At 41.2% G+C, this 25,200-nt stretch overlaps 1 protein-coding gene and 1 non-coding gene across 3 annotated transcripts in view; one reads left to right on the forward strand and one right to left on the reverse strand.

Annotated features, from left to right (window-relative positions):
* Positions 1–25,200, reverse strand: part of ZNF609 (zinc finger protein 609) — a 224,085-nt gene that overhangs the window by 13,671 nt on the left and 185,214 nt on the right. The gene's annotated exons all lie outside the window — the stretch shown is intronic.
* On the forward strand, positions 6,877–6,949 carry TRNAF-GAA (transfer RNA phenylalanine (anticodon GAA)). Its single transcript has one exon. It is a non-coding gene; the product is annotated as a tRNA-Phe (tRNA).

A 25,200-nucleotide genomic window follows, 5' to 3' on the forward strand; every position in this document is an offset into this window, starting at 1 on the left:
AGTAAGCCTTCTGACTGTACTACAAATCAGATATTTCCCCCGGTTTGTCATTTGCCAACGGTGGTTAATGCTATGCAGAAATTACTTACTTTTAGGTTGTTACATTTATCAATCTTTTATGGCTTCAGAATTTTTGTCATATTTCAAAAGGCTTTCCCCATTCCATCACTTTATTAACAGTTTTTTTCTTATGGTTTCTTCTAGTATTTTTTTTTTTTTTTTTTTTTGCGAGGGCTTTCTCTAGTTGTGGCAAGCGGGGGCCACTCTTCATCACAGTGCGCGGGCCTCTCACCATCGCGGCCCCTCCTGCTGCGGAGCACAAGCTCCAGACGCGCAGGCTCAGCAGTTGTGGCTCACGGGCCCAGCTGCTCCGCGGCATGTGGGATCCTCCCAGACCAGGGCTCGAACCCGCGTCCCCCGCACCGGCAGGCAGACTCCCAACCACTGCGCCACCAGGGAAGCCCACTTCTAGTATTTTTATGGTTTGATTTTTTATATTTAAATCTTTGATCCACCTGAAATTTAACATGGTATAAAATGTCTGACATGGACTTTTTTTTTTGGCTGCGCCGCACAGCTTGTGGGATCTTAATTCCCCGACTAGGGATTGAACCTGGCCCTAGGCAGTGAGAGCACAGAGTCCTAACCACTGGAACTCAGGGAATTTCCTGATATGGAGTTTTTAATTTTGTTTTTTTTTTTTTGCCTTAATTCTAAATTATTTTTGGTTAGTTTTACATTGAATGAAGTCAAATATATTAAGCTTTTCCATTATTGTTTGTGCTTTTTATGTCTTATCACTAGGTCATAAACATTCTACCATGAGATATTTTAAAGGTATCTTTAACAAGCTAAGAATGGCTTTTACATTTTTACTTGTAGAAAAAAATGAAAAGGAGAATAATATTTTGTCATGTGAAATTATATGAAATTCAAATACTGCTCAGAAATAAAGTTTTATTGGAATATAGCCACATTTATTCATTTGCCCATTGCCTATGCCCGATTTCACGCCTCAAGGCAGACAAGAGTTGAGTATGTGTAATAGAGGCTATATGGCCCTCAAAGCCTAAAATATTTACTATTTGGCCCTTTACAGAAAAGGTTCACCAACCTCTGTTTTAGATCTTTTTTCTTTTCTAATGTAAGCATTTAAGGTGTAAATTTCCCTCATAGCCCACTTTAGTTGCAGTCCACAAGTTTTGATATGTTTTCATTATCATTCAGGTCAAAACATTTAGTTTCCCTGGCTTTTTTTTTTGGATTCTGGGTTTATTTGCAAGAGTGTTGTCAAATTTTCAAATACCTGGGAATTTTCCAACTATCTTTTTGTTTCTGATTTCTAATATAATTCTATTGTGATTAGAAAACATACTATATATGATTTCAATTCTTTTAAATTTATTGAGAATTAATTTATGGTATAAAATATGGTCTATCTTGAAGAACATCCCATGTGCACCTGAAAAGAATATTTCAAAATGTATACTCTGCATTGTTGGGTAGCCTATAAATGACAGATCAAGTTGATTGATAATGTTTTTCAAATCCTCTATATCCTTATTAATTTTCTGTCTTCTTATCAATTATATTTGCCACTTGTTCTTGATTACTGGAACTCCTATATGGACCTTCTAGACTAATCCTCTTATCTTTCTAGCCTATTTCCCATTTCTTTGTCTTCTGGTTGTATATTATAAGGGATTTACTTCATCTTCTAGGTTACATAGTGAAATTTTCATTTTTACCATTTTTAATCAAAAAAAAGTATCCTTGTTTCATGGGATACAATATTTTATCTCTCTGAAGATATTTCATTATATATTTTTTTCTCTCAATAGTCTTTTGCTCTCTCAGTAGTTTTTTCCCTCTAACTCCTTTTTTTCTGTTTGTTTTGTCCTACAATCTCTTGTTTTTCAGGTTTTCCTCAAAAAGTTTGGTGATCTTCGGATCTTGTTCATATTTAAATGAAAGGTAATAAAAATTGGACGGGAAGCACTATGTGTGGGCCTTTCCATTAAGCCATGAATACTGGTAGAGATTTTTCCTCCTTTCCAGGACTTGTCGGATTCCCCCAGAGAGGAACTCTTTAATTTCTTACCTGCCTGCCAGTTTCTCTATGTTATATGGATTTTCACTTAGTCCTTGGTACAGCACCCTGCCTTCCTCTATGCCCAGTGTCCCTGCTCTGGTTGAAACTCTCCGAAGAGTGAACATCAGTTTTCTGTAATGGCAGAGGGGCTGTGTAGGATGGGGATAATAATGCACAGCCTTTGCTTCTTCTCTAGACCTTCAGCCAGTCTTCTGTCTTCAGCTTCACCCCATATTCCCTGTGTTCAAAGGTACTCTGATATTTCCAATTTCTGAATATTTCTAGAAATCTGTGGTGCAAACTCCTTATTCTTGGCTCTCCTTCCTCCCAACCTCAGGTAAACAAAGAAAACAAACAAACAAGCTTCTGTTTTTTCAGGTCTCTTAAATTAGCATTGTGCATCTGCTTTCTAGTGTCCCAAGTTTTACTGATTTATACCTGTCTGTCTTCTTTACCTTGTGAGTTTATATCTTAAAAACAAAATCCCTTTACTGACATTTGAATGGGTTTTAGGGGGAAGGTAGGAGGTAAACATGTACTTTCAATCTACCATATTTAACCAGAATACTGAATTTACTCTTTTTTTTTTTAATAAATAAATTTATTTATTTTTGGCTGTGTTGGGTCTTCGTTGCTGCACGAGGGCTTTCTCTAGTTGTGATGAGCGGGGCTGCTCTTTGTTGCGGGCTTCTCATTGCGGTGGCTTCTCTTGTTGTGGAGCACGGGCTCTAGGCGTGCGGGCTTCAGTAGTTGTGGCGTGCGGGCTCAGTAGTTGTGGCTCATGGGCTCTAGAGAGCAGGCTCAGTAGTTGTGGCGCACGGGCTTAGTTGCTCTGCGGCATGTGGGATCTTCCCGGACCAGAGATGGAACCCGTGTCCCCTGCATTGCCAAGCAGATTCTTAACCACTGTGCCACCGGGGAAGTCTCCCTGAATTTACTTTTATTTATCTGTTTGGTATACAGTACTTGGAGTGTACAACCTACCTAGTTAAGTTTCTAATTAGAATTTCTCTAATTCAGGAAAGTCATTACCTATTATATATTAATTTATTGTCTTTCTGCCATTCTTTCATTTTTTTTTTCTAGGACTCATGTTGATCTCTCATATAGTTTTTCTTTGTGCTTGATTCTTCCAATTTATAATCTTTTCTTTGACTACATGTAGCCTAGAATTTATCCAATGTATTGAGGTTTTTAAAAAATTTCAATGACTATAATATATAATTATATTTAAATGACTTTTTCTCATTTCCAAAATTTTAAACTGGTTAATTTTTCATATCTACATGACATTATTTAATTACTGGCTGTCTGGTTCATAGTTTTATTTTTTATTTTTTTCATAGTTTTTAATAGTTTATTATTCTGTTTCTCTTTAAGAATTCTAAACATACTTATTACAGTCTTTGTACCATATGTTAATTTCATCAGGTGTGCATTCAATTCCTGATGGTTAAATTTTTAAAACTAATTTAAAATTTTTGAGATAATTATAGATTCACATACAGTTATAAGAAATAATAAAGAGATCTCACATGCCCTTTAATGGTAACATTTTGCAACAAAACTATAGTATAATATCCCAACCGAGATTCTGCCATTGATATAATGAAGATACAAAATATTTCCATCAACACAAGGGTACCTCATGTTGTCCTTTTCTAGCTACACTCATTTCCCTCCCATCCCCACCCCTCCTCAATTCCTGGCAACTAGTAATCTGTTTCTCATTTCTATAATTTTGTCATTTCAAAAAAATTATATAAATGGAATCATACAGTATGTAACCTTTTGGGACTGTTCTTTTTTTTTTTTCTACCAGCATATAGTTCTCTGGAGATTTATCCAGGTTGTTGTATGTATCAATAGTTTAGTCCTTTTTATTGGTGGTTTGGTATGGAGATACCATAGTTTGTCTTACCACTCACCTGCTGAAGGACATCTGGGTTGTTTCCAGTTTTTGGCTATTATGAATAAGCTGCTATACACATTTGTGTACAGGTTTTTGTGTGAACTTAAGTTTTTTGGTTTTTTAAAAATAAGATTTGTTTATTTATTTATTGGTTTTGTTTTGGCTGTGCCGCACAGCATGGCATGTGGGATCTTAGTTCCCTGACCAGGGATCAAACCTCCACCCCCTGCAGTGGAAGCGCGAAGTCTTCACCAGTGGAGCACCAAGGAAGTCCCCTGAACTTAAGTTTTCATCTCTCCAAAATAAATACCCAAGAATGCAATTACTGGGTCATACTGTAGTTGCATTTAGTTTTGTTTTTTTTTTTAACTTTAAAAAAAATATTTATTTATTTATTTTATTTTTGGCTGCGCTGGGTCTTTGTTGCTGCACGCGGGCTTTCTCTAGTTGTAGCGAGTGGGGGCTACTCTTCGTTGCAGTGCATGGGCTTCTCATTTTGTGGCTTCTCTTGTTGCGGAGAACGGGCTCTAGGTGCGTGGGCTCAATAGTTGTGGCTCATGGGCTTAGTTGCTCCGCCGCATATGGGATCTTCCCAGACCACGGATCGAACCCGTGTCCCGTGCATTGGCAGGCGGATTCTTAACCACTGCACCACCAGGGAAGTCCTCTCTCTCTTTTTAATCTTAGCCATTCTAATAGTTGTACAGTAATATCTCATATTGTGATTTTTAATTTGCATTTCCCTAATGCTAATGATGTTAAACAGCTTTTTCATGTGCTTATCTGCCATCTGTATATCCTCTTTGGTGAAATATCTGTTCATATTTTAGCTCATTTTCTGACTGGATTGTTTTCTACTGTTGAGTTTTGAGAGTTCTTTACGTATTCTAGATACTAGTCCTCTGTTGGATATTTCTGTATATGATATATATATATATATATATATATATATATATATATATATATATATATATAATGTAAAGGTTTTTTAGTTGTATTTAGTGGGAGAAATCAGGAAAGGTATGTCTACTCCATCTTCCTCAAAATGGAAGTCCTGGTTAATTTTTAGTGGTTATCTTTCTTAGCATTAGATTTCTATTATATATAATTTTGGTTTCCAGTCTCTTTTTTGAATGAGATGTTTTTGTTACTAATTTCCCCCCTTCTCTGTTTAATAGTTTTGCAATTTCTTCCATCTAGCCCCCTAAGGACCTAGTCTGAAGAGGTCTTCTAATGGCCTGAGCCATTAGAAGATACTTAAGATATCACAGTTCTAATCATTGAACCAGCAGGCAGCTTCTTCACAACTCCTTAGGCTTCCCTCCTCCCCAACTCAATTAACTTTTTTTCTTTTTTAAGTAACAAATTCTTTATCAAGGGTAATTTTTTTTAAAGCTCCAACAACAGGTAGGTTCTATTATAATCAAACCTAATACAGTAGATTGATTTCATTAGTTGCTCCAATTCTTCACCTTTGTCTGAATCTACACAATTTGCCATGCAACTAACTTGCCACTTGTCACTCTGGTGTGAAGCCCTATACCTATATACCCTTTAAAAAAAATCTGCTTTATAGTTATAATTTATATACAATAAAATCCATTCATTTTAAAATATATAATCTGATGAGTGTGATTAATATTTACAGTTGTATAATTACTACCACAATCAATTTATAGAACATTTCCATTAGTCAAAAAGTACTCAGCCCTTGTGCAATCAATCTCATTTCACCATCCCCAGCCCCAGACAATGACTAATCTGGTTTATATTCCTATAGCTTTGCCTTTTCCAGAATTTCATATACAATGAATCAGACAGCATGCAGTCTTCCACATCTGGCTTCTTTCACTTAACATAATGCTTTTGAGATTCACCATGTTGTTGCATGTATCAGTAAGTAGTTCATTTCTTTTTGTTGCTAAGTTCAATTAACTTTTTAAAAGTCTCCTTCCATGAGACTGGTTGGGGGGTTGGCATCCTACTCCTCTGGCCTCAAGTTCTCTCTATTTATGAACTATCTCTATAGATATTTTCAGTACCAGGAACTCATCTCTCAGGCACCGTTCTCTGGTCCCATACCTGGAGGCCAGCAGGCCCACAGTTTCAGCCTCACTCAGTGACTTGCATCTCTTCTGTTTTTGGTCCATGGATAAGATTATTTTGTTTGTGAGCCCAAACATGTTCTTTGATTTTCACTTTATATATTTTACTTCTTGCTATGTGTTCAGAACAAAAGGGCTGTGTCGAAAGTTTGAATACAGTAATTCAATGTGCCCAAAGGCACATTTTCTATGTAATGTATCTAGAGAATAAGACTCTAGAATTCGGACTTCCCTGGTGGCGCCGTCGTTAAGAATCTGCCTGCCAATGCAGGGGACACGGGTTCGAGCCCTGGTCTGGGAGGATCCCACATGCCGCGGAGCAACTAGGCCTCTGCACCACAACTGCTGAGCCTGAGCTCTAGAGCCCGCGAGCCAAAACTACTGAAGCCTGCGCACCTACAGCCCGTGCTCCGCAACAAGAGAAGCCACTGCAATGAGAAACCCACGCACCACAATGAAGAGTGGCCGCTTCTCGCCACAACTGGAGAAAGCCCATGTGCAGCAATGAAGACCCAACACAGCTAAAAATAAAATATAAATTAAAAAAAAAAGAACTAAGCAGAAAAGAAAAAAAAAACAACTTAAAAGACTCCAGAATTAGTCTTTTGTTTGTCTTTGGTCATAGACTAATAAAATACTATTTGATTAAGCACTCCCAGGGCCTATCTGTAATAACTCAACTATATTCTTCTTTGATGTAGAATGCTGTCTAAAGATCACTGAACTTGCAGTCAGAAAACCTTAGTCCAAATCCTTGCTCCGGGACTTCCCTGGTGGTCCAGTGGTTAAGACTCCGTGCGTGAAATGCAGGGGGCCCGGGTTCGATCCCTGGTCAGGGAATTGGATCCCGCATGTCACAACTAAGAGCCTGCATGCCGCAACTAAGACCCAACGCAGCCAAAAATAAATAAATACATAAATTTAAAAAAAAAAACTACTTTGTAAATAAGGAAATGGAAGCCCAGAAAGGTTAAGTAATTTATTCATTACTCATTATTGATGAGTGGTCAGATCTTCAAGGCATTACACATCTATCTCTTAATGGGTTCTGATTCTTTTTACACAACTTCCTTAATATGTCCCTTTATCTTCATCTTAGATAAAAGATACATAAAGGACTGTAGGGAGGCATCCAGGGGGGAAAAGGACAGGATTCCTATCCCTTTTTAGGGCCCTGGCATCTTAAGGGAAATGACAAACCTCCTAAGAAAGCAATTGGGCTAAATTCTCTCTGGCTGTTAGCAAAGTGAATTCATATGGATGTCTCCTCCCACTGATGGGCTGCTCTGATTACTGTATAACCAATTTGAATAGGAACAGGGTACATTTATTTCTAGACAAGGTAAGACTTAGAAGTAGGCACCTCATTAACAAGGGCAGATGAGCACAGCTGTATATAGAGAGCAGGTATACAATTAGAAGAGGAATGTTATTCCTACTCTTGAAACAGCTGGGTAGGAACACGTGTTTATAAATCTGTCTCCCTCCTCTGTTATAACCTGCAAATGTTAACAATAATGAATGAGCTGAAAAGATGACAGGTCAGAGTGCTGGAAATGGGAGAGGGGAAGAGGAAAAATTCCAATATGGAAAAACAAAATGGAGGCTTGTTTAAATGTCAAAGCAAACAGTTTTCTGAAGTATAACTCTCTTCCTACAAGGTTCTGAGTTGAGACAGCTGGGAGAATAAGACAGGAAGGAAAAAGCAGAAAATAACACTTAACAGACCTAGTTTCTCTATTAAGGGCTAGCTTTAAGGCAGCAAGTAGGCTGAAGAGAAAGAGAAAAGTTAGTTTTCATTTTAGAAAGCTTTCTATTTTGAATAAGTGTTCACAAAATAAGGAAAGGGTTGGCATGTTTGAAGATAATAAAAATAATAATATGCTAAAAGTAGTAGTAAAAGTAGTGCTTTGTGTTGCTCTAGGTGGTTATTTTCATATTTACCAAGGGCCTCACAGACATAATCTCATTAAACATTACTAAGTTTTAGAGTGCTGAGTTAAGTATTCTCCCTTCTTAAAGGCGATCAACACCGGAACACGGTAAAGGGGAAATGACTTAGGTATGAGGCAGCAATCAGGTTCCCCCAGGTCACAGGAGGAGTGCAGTGTTAAGACAAAACCCAATCCCAAAGCAGCACTACTTTGTTTCGAGGACAATTCAAAACAGTTGTGCAGGGACTTCCCTGGTGGTCCAGTGGTAAGAATCTGCCTTCCAATGCAGGGGACGCGGGTTTGACCCCTGGATGGGGAACTAAGATCCCACGTGTGGCGGGGCAGCTAAGCCCACGCACCACAACTACTGAGCCCACGTGCTCTAGAGCCCTTGGGCCACAACTAAGAGAGCCCGCATGCCGCAACTACTGAGCCCATGCACTTTGCTGCCACAATGAGAAGCTCACATGCTGCAACGAAGAACCTGCGTGCCCATATATGTGGAACCTAGAAAATGGTACAGGTGAACCGGTTTGCAGAGCAGAAATTGAGACACAGAAGTAGAGAACGAACGTATGGACACCAAGGCGGGAAAGTGGCTAGGGGTGGGGGTGGGGGTGGTGGTGTGATGAATTGGGAGATTGGGATTGACATGTATACACTGATGTGTATAAAATGGATGACTAATAAGAAAATAAATAAGTAAACATAAAAAAAAAACCCTGCGTGCCGTGACTAAGACCCGACGCAGCCAAACAAACAAACAAATAAATAAATAAATATTGAAGGAAAAAAAAAAACCAGTCATGCAGTCAAGACTGATACAAGCACAATAGTGGAAAGAGTAAATTTTACCTCCAGAGCCCTCATTTTTACCATTTCCACTTAGTACATGCTTTCTCTCAGGGATCTAATAACCTAATGCTCAGGTGACCACTTTCCTTCTTGTATGCCATGTGCTTCCTTGCTTCCTAGCTTCCACTTTCCTTCTTGAAAACACTTCCTTCATTTGGCTTCCAGGACAAGGACACCACACTGGCCTGATTTTCTTCTTATTGTTCTGCTCACTCCTTCTCAGCACCTTTTGCTGTTACTTCTTCATATCTAACTAATGACTCAAACTTCTATCTCCAGCACCTACCTTTTCCCTGAACTCCAGATTCATATATCTAATTGCAAATTTGACATTTCCATTTGATGTCTCAAAAGAGATTTCAAACTTAACATGACCCAAACTGAGCTCCTGATATCCACCTGTCCCTTGACCACTCCCTTGCCCCCTGCTCCCAATAACAACTTGGCCTGAGTTTTCCCTATTTCAGGCAATGGCATTTCCATCCTTTCAGGTGTTCAGGTCAAAAACCTTGGGAGTTCTGCTTGACTCCTCTCTTACTCTCACACCCCACATCCGACAGGCAGCAAATCTTGTTGGCTCAACCTTCAAAATATATCCAGATTTTGATCATATCTCACTATTTCCACTTCTCTGGCTCCAAGTACTCCTCTAATTATTGCAATAGCCATCCTATCCCTCTCTGACCCATTCTCAACACAGGAGCCAGAGAGATCCTGTTAAAATCCAAGTCATAGCCTATCATTCCTCTACTCAAAACCTTCCAAAGGCTTCTTTCCATTTCACCCAGATTAAAGGGCAAAATTCTTATTGTGATCTTAAAGGATTCATGTGCTCTCGGCCCTCATTACATCTCTCATCAACATCATCTTCTACTACTCTGCCCCTCACACTCTGTTCTGGCACGTGAGCTACTTGTTCCTTGAACACGAGAGGCATGTTCTCATCTTAGGGCCTTGAACTTGCCATTCCATCATCAGTAACATCCCTTCCCCCCATCCCCCATATTCTCAAAGCTACTTTCCCTTCATTTCTTTCAAATATTTTCTCAAAAGTCATCTCAGTGAGGCCATCCCTTATTCCCACTCCCCACTTATATACTTTCTAGTTCCCCTTCCTACCTTCCTCCCCATAATATTTATCAGTGTGTAACATAGCAGAAATTTTATTTATTCATCTTGCTTATTGTCTGTTCAGTCCTATTAGAATGTAAGCTCTATGAAGAGCAAGATTTTTGTCAGTTTTTTTGGACTGCTGTATCTATAAGACCTAGAAACATTTTTGGCATATAGTAGATGCTCAATAAATATATGTTGAATGAATGAATGCTCCTTGTTTCTCTCCAGAAACTCTGTTCAAGTAAGGTATAAAAAACTGATAAACAGAAACCTCAATTAAATAGTGTTGGGGGACCACAAGAAGGAGCTCTCATGCCCTGTGATGATAGCAGAGCCCAAACAGTAGGAAGAAAGACTCCTCTTCTTTCCTGGCAAGGACTCAGCCAATGAAAAGCTATGGACTCTGTTTACTATAGTGTTCCCAATTTCCCTTTCCCCTCTATAAAAGTGTTCTTCCCTTGCTGTGCAGGAACTTGCATGTGGCTCACCATGGTTGCAGACGCTGAATTGCAGTTCTCTGCTGATCTCAAACAAGCCCATCTTTGCTGGAGAAATATCTGGCCATCTATTTGATTTAGGTCAACATTTTGGTGGCCCATATGGGGACCAGAGGAGACCCCTGAAGACTCCAGGACTGGTGAGCAAACAGGTGAGGTACCCACAGTTGAGCCCACTGAGCTCACTGCTTTTCTGGCTGACCCTGGAATTTGGAGGGTCTTTCTCCTGGATCCAAGCTCATGCCCTCTTTGTGTATGAAGCTCTCCAGGCTTTACTCAGGATCCATTTTAAGGTTTTGTTTTTCTGGTTAAGGCCTTATTCTGTATGGCCTTGTTTGGCACTCATTTGGCACTTCAGTGTGATTTTGAAATCAGACTGTTTTAACTGAAGTTGGGTGAGAAGCTATTGGCCCATTCCTCTGGGAACAGGGGCTGCTTCACTGAAACTGTGCCAGTTCAGTCACTGGCCCATTCCTATGGACTAGGGGCTGTTCTCTGGAAAATGGCTGAAAAGCCTTTTGCCTGGTTCCTCCAGGTACAGGCTGTTTCCTTAGAAATGGCTGTGTTAGCTTGCAGGCTGTTTGAATTGAGCTGTTTGAACTGTAAGTTGTTTGAGCTGTTTGAAAATTGTTCTTTTACTCTAGAGGAAAACCTCTGAGAAATGGGATCCCAGTTATCTGTGGGCCCCCACACCCTGGGGCTCTGGCCAATTTTATGTTTAAAAACTGTGGTCCTTCCTCATGCGCATTTCTAACTAAATGGACCAACCCGTCCAAAGGCAATTTAGAATATCAATGGCCATTTTGGGGAACTTCTAAAATCTCCAAACTTAATTTCCTTAAAACTGAACTGGACTACAATAGCTCAGAAATTTCCAGAGCTGAATGGTATGCCTATTTCAACTGGCATTTTAAGGCTTCCAAACATTATCAGGAACCTAAAACTGCTTCTCTGCAAAATAAGATTTTAAGATTAACTGAGGCAAATAAATGATTAAAGAAAGATAAAATGGCTCCTGAAGTCTCAGGCTCTTCTTCTTGGCTTCTTTGTCTCAGGCTCCACCTCTGGCACCGCCTTTCTCTCCCTTGGCTTCTTGTGGCCAGACTCTGCCTCCAGCACCATTTCAATCCTTCCTTCTATATTGCCTCTGCCTCCTCTTTACCCTCAATTCCCTCATACAAATTCTCTCCCGGAACTTACCCCCTCTCTGAAACTCTCCCAGCTCCCTTTTCCTCTCAACTTGTTAGAACCTGTCCTTAAAAATTAAGCCTTCTGGGCTTCCCTGGTGGCACAGTGGTTAAGAATCCGCCGGCCAATGCAGGGGACACGGGTTCGAGCCCTGGTCTGGGACGATCCCACATGTCACGGAGCAACTAAGCCAGTGTGCCACAACTACTGAGCCTGCGCTCTAGAGCCCGCAAGCCACAACTACTGAGCCCACGAGCCACAACTACTGAGCCTGCGTGCTACAACTACTGAAGCCCATGCACCTAAAGCCCATGCTCCGCAACAAGAGAAGCCACTGCAATGAGAAGCCTGTGCACCGCAACCAAGAGTAGCCCCCGCTTGCCACAACTATAGAAAGCCTGCGTGCAACAACGAAGACCCAATGCAGCCAAAAATAAATAAATAAAATAAATTTTTAAAAAAATCATAAAAAAAAAAATTAAGCCTTCTGAGGATCCAGAGGTTAAACCCTTAATTTCTTATATTACCTTATATTGAACTGTGAGCCATTGTCAAAGATTTTCCCAAAGTAACTGAAGATCCTCACAGATTTTCTGAGGAATTTATTTTTTAAAATTTTATTGATTGATTGATTGATTTTTACTTGGTTGCACCGGGTCTCAGTTGTGGCTCGTGGGCTCTTTTTTTTTTTTTTTAAATATCTTTATTGGAGTATAATTGCTTTACAATGTTGTGTTAGTTTCTGTTGTACAACAAAGTGAATCAGCTATAAGTATACATATATCCCCACATCCCCTCCCTCTTGAGCCTCCCTCCCACCCTCCCTATCCCACCTGCATGGGCTCCTTAGTTGCTACATGTGAACTCTAAGTCGCGGCATGTGTGTGGGATCTAGTTTCCTGACCAGGGATCGAACCCAGGCCCCCTGCATTGGGAGCACAGAGTCTTAACCACTGCACCACCAGGGAAGTCCCTGAGGAATTTAATATAGTCATTCAAATTTACCAATTTGGTTTCCCTGACTTATATCAGCTAGTTCATATACTTGTTGGTGAAGGCCAGGCCCAGCATTGGATGAAAACTGCTAATTGGGAAAATCCTGAAATGTCTCTAGAATTACAACTGGGAGACCAGCCCACTAACTTACTACATGATCAGGTTCGAGATATGGCTAAGCAACTTCATCGAGCAATTCTTAGGGCTTTTCCAAAGCCTGTTGATTGGAACAAACTTCAGGCTTGCATACAAAAATCTGATGAAACTGTTCATAACTATTATAATCGACTTCAGATTAAAAAAAAAAAAATTCTGCTCTTCCTTCATGTGTTGATTCCACCTGGTAGTTTTTAACTCTATTTTTATTAATGTGCTGAACTGGGATCTTTCCCATCTAGTAAAAAAGACCAGGATGGAATGGGAAACTATGTCCATCCCAGATTTAATTAATCTGACAAACCAGCTCTCTTGCACTCTAGATGAGTCACCTGAATGGGAGACCACCAAAATTCTTAATCTTCAAATCCAGCAAATGAAGGCTCCTAAACAAAACCAAAACCCTCCTAGTTTCTGCTATTATTGCAAAGAGCTAGGACATTGGAAAAGAGACTGCTACAAATTTAAGTACTTTAGGCATCTTCAGCTCTCTAACCAGCCTTTCCAACATCCTCCCAACTCTCAATTATGGGGCTCTGAGGAACTACCAGGGATTTTCCCAATTCTCCCTCTTAATCGACTTGGAGAAACATTTCTCCAGATTGGGAATGGATCTCTTCCAGTCCTAAATGATGCTGGAGCCACACTCTCAGTGCTCAACCCAACTAATATAAAGCAGCCCCTGCCTGGGAATATTAAAACATTTCAGGACTTCCCTGGCAGTCCAGTGGTTAAGACTCTGTGCTTCCAATTCAGGGGGCTCGGGTTCGACCCCTGGTTGGGGAACTAAGATCCCACATGCCACGAGACGTGGCCAAAAAACCCCCCAAAAAACCCCAGTTCAAATAGTGGGGATCTCTAATGAACCTCAAAAGGTTCCTATCTCTGACCAATTCCCTTTTGTTTAGGCCCTTTCAGATACATACACCCTTTTCTCCTTAGTTTCTCTGTCCCTACCCATTTATTAGGCCGAGACTTCTTAGAGAAGTATCATGCCAAAATTTCTTTCTCCCAAAAGGAGGAGTTAATTCTAGAATTTGACAGTAGTCATCAAAGTAACCAGCCAGGTGAATTAAATGATCCTTTGACATCTTTTATTTGTTCTAGAGCTGATTCTGGAAACACTGATCATTTGTCCCTATTGAATCAGCTACCACCTTCCTTACGGGCAAAATCTCCAACTGATATTGGCAAAATTAATAGTGCATCTCCCATCAAGTTTCACATAGATTCCTCAAAACCTCTTCCCAGAATTAATCAATATCATATAAAGTAAAGCAGCCCTTCAAGGCACAAAGCCCATAATTGAAGATTACAAGGGTTGAGGCCTCTTTACCCCTTGTACTAGCCCCTGTAACACTTCCATTTTCCCAGTGAGAAAACCTAAGGGCCAAGGGTGGAGGCCCAGGACCTCTGAGCAAAAAAAACAACACTGTAGGAAGTTCCCTGGTGGTCCAGTGGTTAGGATTTGGCACTTTCACTGTTGTGGCCCGAGTTCAATCCCTGGCTGGGGAAATAAGATCCCGTAAGCTGCGCGGCACAGCCAAAAACAAACAAAAAAACAAACAAAAAAAACATTGTTATCCCTCAATACCTTGTTGTTCCTAACCCTCATACGTTACTAACATCTATTCCTATCAGAAGTAAATTCTTTACTGTAACTGATTTATGAGTTCACTCTTTAGTATTCCAGTTGATGAAGCTACTAGCCAACACCCGTTTGCCTTCATTTGGGAAGAAAAACAATTCACCAGGACAGTAATGTCTCAAGGGCTTTACTGAGAGCCCTTCATTTCTCACCAACCCTGAAGGCTGATCTGGATGATATAAAGTTCAGGGGTTCTACTTTGTTGCAGTATGTAGATGATTTGCTTCTTTGCTCTCCTTTTCTCTTCACAGGAAGACAGCGACCACTTGCTAAAACTTTCAGGTTTAAAACTATTATATATAGGATGGATAAACAGCAAGGTCCTACTGTATAGCACAGGGAACTATATTCAATATATTGTGATAAACCACAATGGAAAAGAATATATATATATGCATAACTGAGTCACTTTGTCGTACAACAGAAATTAAAGACAACACCGTAAATCAACTATACTTCAATAAAATTAAAAAACGAACAAACTTTTAGGCTTAAAGGGACACAAGGTCACCAAAGAAAAACTGCAGTTTGCCCAAACCTAGTTTCAATATTTAGAGCATCTGATCTCAAAATAAGGGCTACAATCAGATCCAGATAGACTTCATGGTGTCCTAAGTTTCCCCAAACCCAAAACTAGGTGCCAACTGAGAGGGATTCTTGAGCTACTGGTTATTGCTTAAATTGGATTCTAAATTTCTCTCTATGGCCAAACCTCTGTATGTCTTACTCAACATTAACAATCCTGACCCAATTTTATGGGAAGAACTGGACAACATGGCCTTTAAGGCCTTAAAGGGGAGTTTTATGAATCCACCTGCTCTTGGGCATCACAATTATCAAATTCCCCTTTTCCTTTTTTGTTTATGAAAAGGAAGGGAATGCCCTTGGGGTACCTACCCCAAAACAAGGGACCACCAACAATCCATAGGATATTATAGCCAGTAACTGGACTCTGTGGCATGGGAACACCTCCTGCCCTTGCCTTAGAGCCATTACAGCCACTGCCCTTTTAGTTAAAGCAACCAAGAAAATCACTATGGGATGCCCTTTAGCCATTTTTATACCTCATGCAGTAGAAGTTCTCCTGAATTCTCATCACACTCAACATTTCTCAGCAGCCAAACGAAAGCAGCCAAATCTCTGTTATGGCTCAAAGGGATATTTCCCCAAATGATGACTTAGGGAAACTGGCTAGAGAAGCCCAACAATTGGCCTCAGAAAAGGAAAAGCAAGGTTGGAAATTCAACCATTTTTGGTTTGATAAAAAGAGAAAGCTCTGGTTTGGACCAAATAACAACCCAGTCTTACAGAGGACTCTAAAATTCCCACTCCCCACCACTGTCCATGCATTAAACTACTGGCGTACTGACAAAATGATCGCATTCTTAAATCAATATGAGTGGGGAAACATTAAGAAAGCTACAAAAAGTGACTACTGCACTTGTCCCACTTGTCCAAAGTACAACCCAGGGAAGCCTGTTTGTACTGCTCCTGGACGTTTTAAACTGCTTAATTCGGGACTTCCCTGGTGGTCCAGTGGTAAAGAATCTGCCTTCCAACGCAGGGGACACGGGTTCGATCCCTGGTCGGGGAACTAAGATCCCGCGTGCCGCGGGGCAACAAAGCCCGCGTGCCACAACTACTGAGCCTGCGTACCACAACTACAGAGCCCACGCGCTACAACTACAGAGCCCATGCGCTCTGGAGCCCGCGCCACAACTAGAGAAGAGAAAACCTGCATGCCACAACTAGATCCCGCGTGCCACAACGAAGACACGACGCAGCCAAATAAATAAATAAAATTTAAAAAATGCTACTAAACTGATTAATTTGAGGTTTGGCAAATGGATGTCACACAACTCCCTCCATCTCATGGATGTGAATATATTTTAGTCATGGTCTGTATGTTTTCACAATGAACTGAAGCCTTCTCTTGCAGACAGGCTACTGCCTCTTCTGTGGCTAAGGTCTTTTTGGAAAAGACTATCCCTACCTGGGGAACTCCTCCCAAACTTTACAGTGATCGAGGAACCCATTTTACTGGCCAGGTACTTCAATGAGCCTGTGCTGTTTATCCGGTTTTACAAGTTTCACTGTGCTTACCACCCTCAATCCTCTGGTTTCGTGGAACACACCAACCGCATTTTTTTAAGACTGAATTGGCAAAACTGGTAGAGACCCTCCAAATACCTTGGCCAAAAGCATTGCTGTTAGTCCTTCCAAATCTCAGATCCACCCCTTTTAGAACTCATAAACTCTCACCCTTTGAGATAGTCATAAGATGTCCAATGCACTTGGCTTCTGCTTCTTTTGACCCACAAGTGATAAAAGGAGAGATACTCTAATACTGCAAAGCCCTAACTGCTTCTATTAAAAATAACCATGCTTTTAGCCACCATGGAGAACAGTATGGAGGTTCCTTGAAAAACTGAAAATAGAACTACCATATGACCCAGCAATCCCACTACTGGGCATATACCCTGAGAAAACCATAATTCAAGAAGAGTTATGTACCACAATGTTCACTGCAGCACTATTTACAATAGCCAGGACATGGAAGCAACCTAAGTGTCCATCGACAGATGAATGGATAAAGAAGATGTGGCACATATATACAATGGAATATTACTCAGCCATAAGAATAAACAAAATTGAGTTATTTGTAGTGAGGTGGATGGACCTAGAGTCTGTCATACAGAGTGAAGTCAGAAAGAGAAAAACAAATACCGTATGCTAACACACACATATGGAATCTAAAAAAAAAAGGTTCTTATGAACCTAGGGGCAGGACAGGAATAAAGACACAGACGTAGAGAATGGACTTGAGGACAAGGGGAGGGGGAAGGGTAAGCTGGGACAAAGTGAGAGAGTAGCATGGACATATATACACTACCAAGTGTAAAATAGATAGCTAGTAGGAAGCAGCTGCATGGCACAGGGAGATCAGCTCGGTGCTTTGCGACCACCTAGAGGGGTGGGATAAGGAGGGTGGGAGGGAGACGCAGAGGGAGGGGATATGGGGATATACGTATGCATATAGCTGATTCACTTTGTTATACAGCAGAAACTAACAACACTGTAAAGCAGTTATACTCCAATAAAGATGTTAAAAAAAAATAAAATAACCATGCTTTGGTAAAGCAGTCTTTTCACAGTGTACCCTTGGGAGACGAAGACCTTAAGCATCACACCTTATAACTTGGAGATTTCACCTATTGGGAAAGAATTCTCTTATACCTCACTGGAAAGGCCCCTATCGGGTACTGCTAACCAACCCTTGTACCACCAAACTCCAAGAAACAGATTCTTGGCCAGTCATGTGATATAAGTAAAGAAAGCACCAAACCCTGACTGGACCTGCACATTATCTGGGTTACCTGAAAGTGAAGATTTCCCAGAACAGAAGCGACAACATCTCATGAGACAGCTTTCCCAAGATATCTGGACCAGCCCTGTTGGAAGTTTGTTGCCAAACCTCTGATGATGATATAACACTTCAGATGATCTCAAATGTTTATGATCTTGATAACATACGGACTTCAGATAAAAAGTGCTTGAGAATTCTGCCTTCTACCCTCCCTTTTCACTCGAACGTGACCTCAATAGGTTTCCAATCTGTGCTCTTTCCCTCTGCCTTGAGACATTACACCTAGGAAAGGTCCTTCCTGGCACTGAGGGACAAAAAGCTGCTGAAACTAGAAAAACTGACTTTTGGTCAGTGACATTTTCAGAGAAAGATCTTGATTAAAAGGGGGAAATGTAAAAGATTAATAAACAGAAACCTCAATTAAATAGAGCTGGGAGACCAGAAGAAGGAGCTCTTATGCTCTGTGATAACAGCAGAGCCCAACAGGAAGAAGAATGACTCCTCTTCTTTCCTGGCAAGGACTCAATCATGGTTTACCTTAGCACTGCCAGCTTCCCTTTCCCATCTATAAAAGTGTTTTCCTTCCCTTGCCATGTAGGGACTTGCATGTGGCTTACCATGGTTGCAGACCCCAAATTGCAATTCTCTGCCTATCCTGAATAAACCCATCTTTGCTGGAGAAATATTTGGCAGTTTTATTTGTTTTAAGTCAATAAAAGAAAAACTTCCAAGTAGTTCCATTCTTATACATAATGGGGCTTATACATAATGGGAGTCTTACTAGTGTTTGAATACAGTAATAGTTTATTTTGTGAGTTGAATAAGCATCTACTTTACCCAACTGAGTCAGTAACCAGCTGTATGATTCTGGGCAAGCTACTTTATCCTCCTTTGTTGGACTAGACCTCTAGAATTCTGTGATTCTATGAAAGGCCATGAAACTCAAGCACTTAAAAGTATAAATGACTAATAAAATGCTATTTCCCATGGCGTTTTAACAATGATCAAAGACTTAAGCTAAACAAAATACAAGGCAAGAAATATAAGGCATGTCATTTCAGATATTGTTTACCTGGTAGAAAAAATTTTTATCTGAGTGGGAGTATAAATTGGTAAAAGCACTCTGGAAAACTATTTTGTTTCTACCAAACTCATGTATTTCTAAGCAGATCTTCTAAAGCGAAACATACACCTACCCTATGACCCAGCAGTTCTCAGAAACAAGAACTTATATCCAACAAAAGATATGTAAAAGAATGTTTATAGCAGCTTCACTCATAATAGTCCCAAACCAGAAACAACTCAAATGTCTGTAAAAAGTAGAATGGATAAATTGTGGTATATTCATAATGTAATACTATAATGCTCTGAAGAATGAACTACTGCTATACATTACAAAATGGATGAATCTTACAGACATAATGTTAAGTGAAAGAAGCCAAACAAGAGTACATACCATGTGATCACATTTCAAGGTAGGATAACTCATCTATAATGATACAAATCAGAACGGTGGTTACCTTTTGGGGTGGTACTGACTGCAGAGGGCATGAGAGAATCTTCTAGGGGTACTGGTAATGTTCTAATTCTGGATGTAGGTAGTAGTCACACAGCTATATACATATGTAAAAATTCATCAAACCATGTACTTAATATTTGTGCATTTTATTTATGTTATACTTCAATAAAACATTAAAGCAGGGACGTCCCTGGTGGCACAGTGGTTGAGAATCCACCTGCCAATGCAGGGGACACAGGTTTGATCCCTGGTCCGGGAAGATCCCATGTGCCGCGGAGCAACTAGGCCCGTGCGCCACAACTACTGAGCCTGTGCTCTAGAGCCCGCGAGCCACAACTACTGAGCCCACGTGCCACAAATGCTGAAGCCTGTGCACCTAGAGCCTGCGCTCCACAACAAGAGAAGCCACCACAATGAGAAGCCCGAGCACCGCAACGAAGAGTAGCCCCGGGACAGACTCCAGGAGGGCTCACGCCAAGGAGTACTTCCCAGAACTTCTGCTGCCATGTCCTCGTCCCTATGGTGAGCCACAGCCACTGCCCACCTCTGCAGGAGACCCTCCAACAGTAGCAGGCACACTGGGGATTTTGTTTCACTTCTGGATCCATTGGAGTGGAGGTTCTGCCTTCCAGACACACAAGGGTGGCAGTTCTGGGTTGGACACCCAAGACTCCTGGAGGCCTGCCCCATGGTTTTGCTGAGCACAGCCCACACTGTAGTTCTCATGGACTGAAGTCATATGCCTGTGGCTCCCCAGGCTTAAATAATGTGCAATAGTTCTACTAGTCTGGGATCCTGGAAGTGACCTGCCCCCATGGCTCTGCTGGGTACTACCCTAGTGTGTGCTCTCTAAGGTGGCCGCCTCTCCAGCGTCATAGACCCTCAGCTCCAGTAATATCCATCCTTCAAAATCTGGGTGGAATTTGCACACCAATGGAGACTGCCCAGCGTGGACACTGCCAAAGCCTGCTGCCTGTGCCTTCTAGAGGAGTGGCTACTGTTGCCTGTGCTGTGGAGTGCTGGGAATGGAACCCAAGTGTGTGGCAACTCTGTCATGCCTCTGATAAGGCATGAAAAGGTCCTGAAGGCACTGGAGACCCCTCCTTTGAAAATGATCTGATGATCTCTGGATCACCCTGTGGAGCAAGGGGGTGATTCTGCTATTGTCTTGTTCATAGCTCCTGACTTGTGGAGATGACTTACTAATCTTATCAAGTGGTTTGCTTGACCACATCCTTAGTGTTCTATTCAGACCATGCTTTCTCTGCCTTTTCTATATGGATGGCCTGGGAATTTTCCAAATCTTTTAAGTTCCACTGTTCTTTGATGAACAATTCCGTCTTTAATTCACTTTTCTCTTCCTACATTTTACCAGAAGCTTATAGCAAAAGGAAATAAGCCAGCCACTCCTTCAACACTTTGCTGAGATATTTCCCCAGCTAAATATCCAACTTATGCTCTAAAGTTCTACATTCCACAAAACACTAGGACATGAACCCACTCCAGCCAAACCCCCTCCAGCCAATTTCTTTGCTACTTGATAACAAATGGCTTTTCCTCCATTGTCCAATAACATAATCCCCATTTCTGCCTCATTAGGATGGCCTTTCCAGTCCATATCCTACCAATCTGTTCAAGATTACTTAGGTATTTTCTAAGGTATTTTCTATACAACTTTTCTTTTTTCTTTCTAGGCTGTCACCAAGAGTCTGTCCACAGCACTGTAGGCTTTCTAGTCTGCCGCTCAAAACTCTTCCAATCTCTATCCAATACCTAGTTCCATGCCATTCACACAACTTCAGGTAACTGTTACCTACAACAGTACCTCCAGGAACCAATTTTATGTTATATTATGTTGAGGCAGCAAAACACCATAGACTGGGTGACTTATACATAAGAGAACTTTATTTCTCAGTTCTGGAGGCCAGTAAGTCCAAGATCAAGGCACCAGCAGATTTAGTGTCTGGTGAGAACCACTTCCTGGCTCATAAATGACACCTTCTCACCGTAACCACACAGGGCAAAAGGGGTGAAGGATCTCTCTGAGGCCTCTTTTATAAAAGCACTAATCACCTCCCAAAGACCCCACCCGCTAATACCACCACCTTGGGGGTGAGGATTTCAAACGTTCATCTTGAGCACGCCCCAATCAAGATTCAGAAGTTTCCCATCACTCCAGAAAGTTCCCTCCATCCCTCCATTCCCTCACATCAGGAAAACAGTGATTTAAATTCTATTCCCCTATATTATTTTGGACTATTCCAGAACTTCATACAAATGAAGTCCTATATGAAGTTTCTTTGGTCTGATTTCTTTCTATCATCATAATATCTATGAGATAGATACATCCATGTTCTTACACATATCAGAAACTTGTTCAGATTTACTGAGGATTATCGTACTGAATGAATATGCCAGTTTGTTTGCCATTCATCTATTCAGTACTGGTTGTTTGTTTCCAATCTGTGGAATAAACTTGTGAATAATGCTGCTATGAATATCCACATACGAATTGCTGTGGGGAATGTCCTATGGCTAGAATCACTGAGATGTAGGGCAAGTATAAGTTTAACTTTATTAGAAACTATTATTATCCACCTTACCTTTTCTACTCATGACACTATTTATTCTTTTGTTCCGTTAATCACCCCCAACACATTCCATTTTTATAAAGTATGAGAGAATCTGATTCTCTCCTCAAAATTCTTACAAAAAAGAAGCTTCCACTCTCCTCTCCATTTTGTAATTTCTTAATTACAAATTGAAGCCTTGTCTCATTTTGGTTTCAGGAAAAAAAGTCAATCACTGTCTTAAAACTATACCAAACCCACTGATTCTTCCCCTGTGACTTCTCCAAGAGACCGTGGGACCACTCAGCCCAAGATATACACTCCATTTTTCCTAATTTCTCCCAGGTTTCCTCCTCTCTAAGAGCCCTGTGCCAGGATCCCCAGGATCACTTAGCACAGCCCCTCCCCCTCATGAATACACCATTGTTATGTAAGAGCTTCCCCCTCCCTCCTCCACCTCTCTGGGGATGCCCAGTCTCCAGCTTCTCTCTGCTCTCCTCAACACTAGACTGCTCTTTAGGAGTTGCTGTTGCAGGGATAGTCTTGCCTGCCTCCCGCTGGAGTGCATTTCTTTGGTCACAGGCTTCCTCACTCATGGGGCCTGCCTGGGCCCAGGCCCACCTGGCAGGTGATCTCTGGCTGCCTCTGCTCTGGCTACTCCTGTTTCCGACCTGCTGCTCCCATGACCCCCCAGGTTGGCGCTTCACTTCCTCTGAAATTGTGATCCCCAGGAAGGTGTCCCACAGAGTGCGTGGAGCCACAACACAAGGCCAGCTCTCCTACAAGGTTCGCTTCAGTGGCCAAAGACACGTGCTTCACATGAGAGTCAAGAAGAGCTTGCTGCCCAGACATTTTCCTGTTATCACCGATAACGACCAAGGCACCATGCAGGAGGACTACCCTTTTATCCCCCGAGACTGTTACTACTTTAGCTACCTGGAAGGGGTTCCTGGGTCCATGGGCACACTGGACACCTGCTATGGGGGTCTGCGTGGCATGCTGCAGGTGGATGACTTCACTTACGAAATCAAACCACTGGAGGCTTCTTCCAAATTCGAGCATGTGATTTCTCAGCTTGTGTCACAAAAAACACCAGCAGAGGATGCAAAATGTAAGATTGAAAGGAAAGATACAAATCAAGCATATGAGGAGGCGATGATTGCTGAGATGCCTAGAGCAGCTCCTGTGTATTTGTGGTGGCCGCATAGGAAATACTTAAAACTTCACTACACAGTTTCTAACTCATTAGTTGTTCAGAACCCTAATCATACACGTATAATAGAGAATGTAGTGATTATAAACAACATATTGCATAGCATTTTCTACCAGGGTCAACTTCAGGTTTTTATTCGTCTTATGTGCATATGGGATCGCATGGATAAGATGGATTTATATAGGTGGCGTAATGCTCAAGATGCAGTAGCTCGATTTGGTTTATGGAAATTGTGGGGATGGTTTTCAGAAATTCCTCATGATACTTCAATGCTTTTCACAGGACATAAAATCGCTGGGGCCACATATTATAGCAGCCAAGAAGGAATATGCAACCCCAATTGGGGAGCATCGTTTGTATTTGTTTCAAATTATCACATATTTTTAGCTTCAACTGTTGCAGCACATGCAATAGGTCATGTTATGGGCTGTGTACACGATGGTCCAGGTTGTCACTGTTTTCGAAGAGATCACTGCATCATGGCTCCTAAGCCTGGTCTTCTAGATATGATGAGCAATTGTACATATAGCCAACTGCATCGACGGGTTTCTACGTGGGATCCTTGTTTGAGTACACCAAACGTACCATACCGTAATTTTCCTTATGTAGCTGCTCGTTGTGGTGACAAGATCCAAGATGAGAGGGAAGAATGTGACTGTGGCACCTTAAAAGACTGTAGTCAGGATCCGTGTTGCAATACCAATTGTGCCCTCAGCCTTGGCAGTACTTGCAATCATGGAGGTTGCTGCTGGAACTGTAAATATGCTCAACCTGGAACTCTTTGCAGAGATACTCTTGGTATTTGTGATCTACCAGAATACTGTAATGGGACAACGCATATTTGTCCAGCTGACACTTATATCCAGGATGGAACCCCATGTTCGCCATTAGCTGTTTGTGTGAAGGGAAACTGTAGTGACCGTGATATGCAGTGTCAAGCCCTCTTTGGCTATAAAGTAAAAGATGCTGCACCAGCATGCTATAAAACATTGAATATCATAGGTGACCGATTTGGGAACTGTGGTGTGAGGTTGACTCGAGGAGGAGGAAAACCTGTAGAATGTGAACAAGATGATGTTCTGTGTGGAATGCTGCACTGTGCTAATGTGGAGGAACTTCCTGGTGGTGGGGAGCACACTACATTTCATCATATGGTAGTACAAGATATTAAACCAGAAACCTGCTTTGGGTATGATGCCCACTTTGGGACAGACTCACCAGAAATGGGGCTTGTAGTGGATGGTGCATCATGTGGCCCAGGATCATACTGTAAGGACCAAAATTGTACTTTTTTTCAAGACATGGGTTTTGACTGTGATGTCAAGAAGTGCACTTACAGAGGGGTATGCAACAACCAAAGACATTGTCACTGTCAGCGAGGTTGGAAACCACCAAATTGTAGCGAGAGAGGACCAGGTGGCAGTGTAGATAGTGGCCCCCCACCTGACAAAGAAATAGGTATTCGAGCCAGGGTACTAATGAATATAAACAGAGGAACAGCTCTACTGCTTCTTCGTATTTTCCTTCTTTTGCTTTCAGCGGTTATAGGTGCCTTTTACCATGTGAAAGATATTATGGCAAATGAAAAATAAACTGTTGGAAAAAATAATCCCTTGAACCTAAGTAAATACAAACTGGAACACACAAAATGGAGAAAATTACTTTGGCACTTACTGGAAGAAATGATTGATAATCACTCTTACAGGATTAATTACATAACTCTATAGCTCTTCCCAAGTTGTTATCTTGAAATAAAATGACTTGGCAATTTAAAAAAAAAAAAAAAAAAAAAAGAGTAGCCCCTGCTCACCTCAACTTGAGAAAGCCCTCATGCAGCCAGCGAAGACCCAACACAGCCAAAAATAAATAAATAAATGAATAAATTTAAAAAAATAATAAAACATTAAAGCAATCTACAGCAGGCAGTAGGTTCTCTCTCAGTAGCATTCTACTCTATCAAAGAGTTAAAAAACTCTCTGGAATATAGTGACCAACTCAGTAAACTTCTACAGAGAAAGTCTATCTCCCCCGA

The sequence above is a fragment of the Eubalaena glacialis genome, chromosome 2, assembly GCF_028564815.1.
Source record: "Eubalaena glacialis isolate mEubGla1 chromosome 2, mEubGla1.1.hap2.+ XY, whole genome shotgun sequence".
NCBI classification, from domain to species: Eukaryota; Metazoa; Chordata; class Mammalia; order Artiodactyla; family Balaenidae; genus Eubalaena; species Eubalaena glacialis.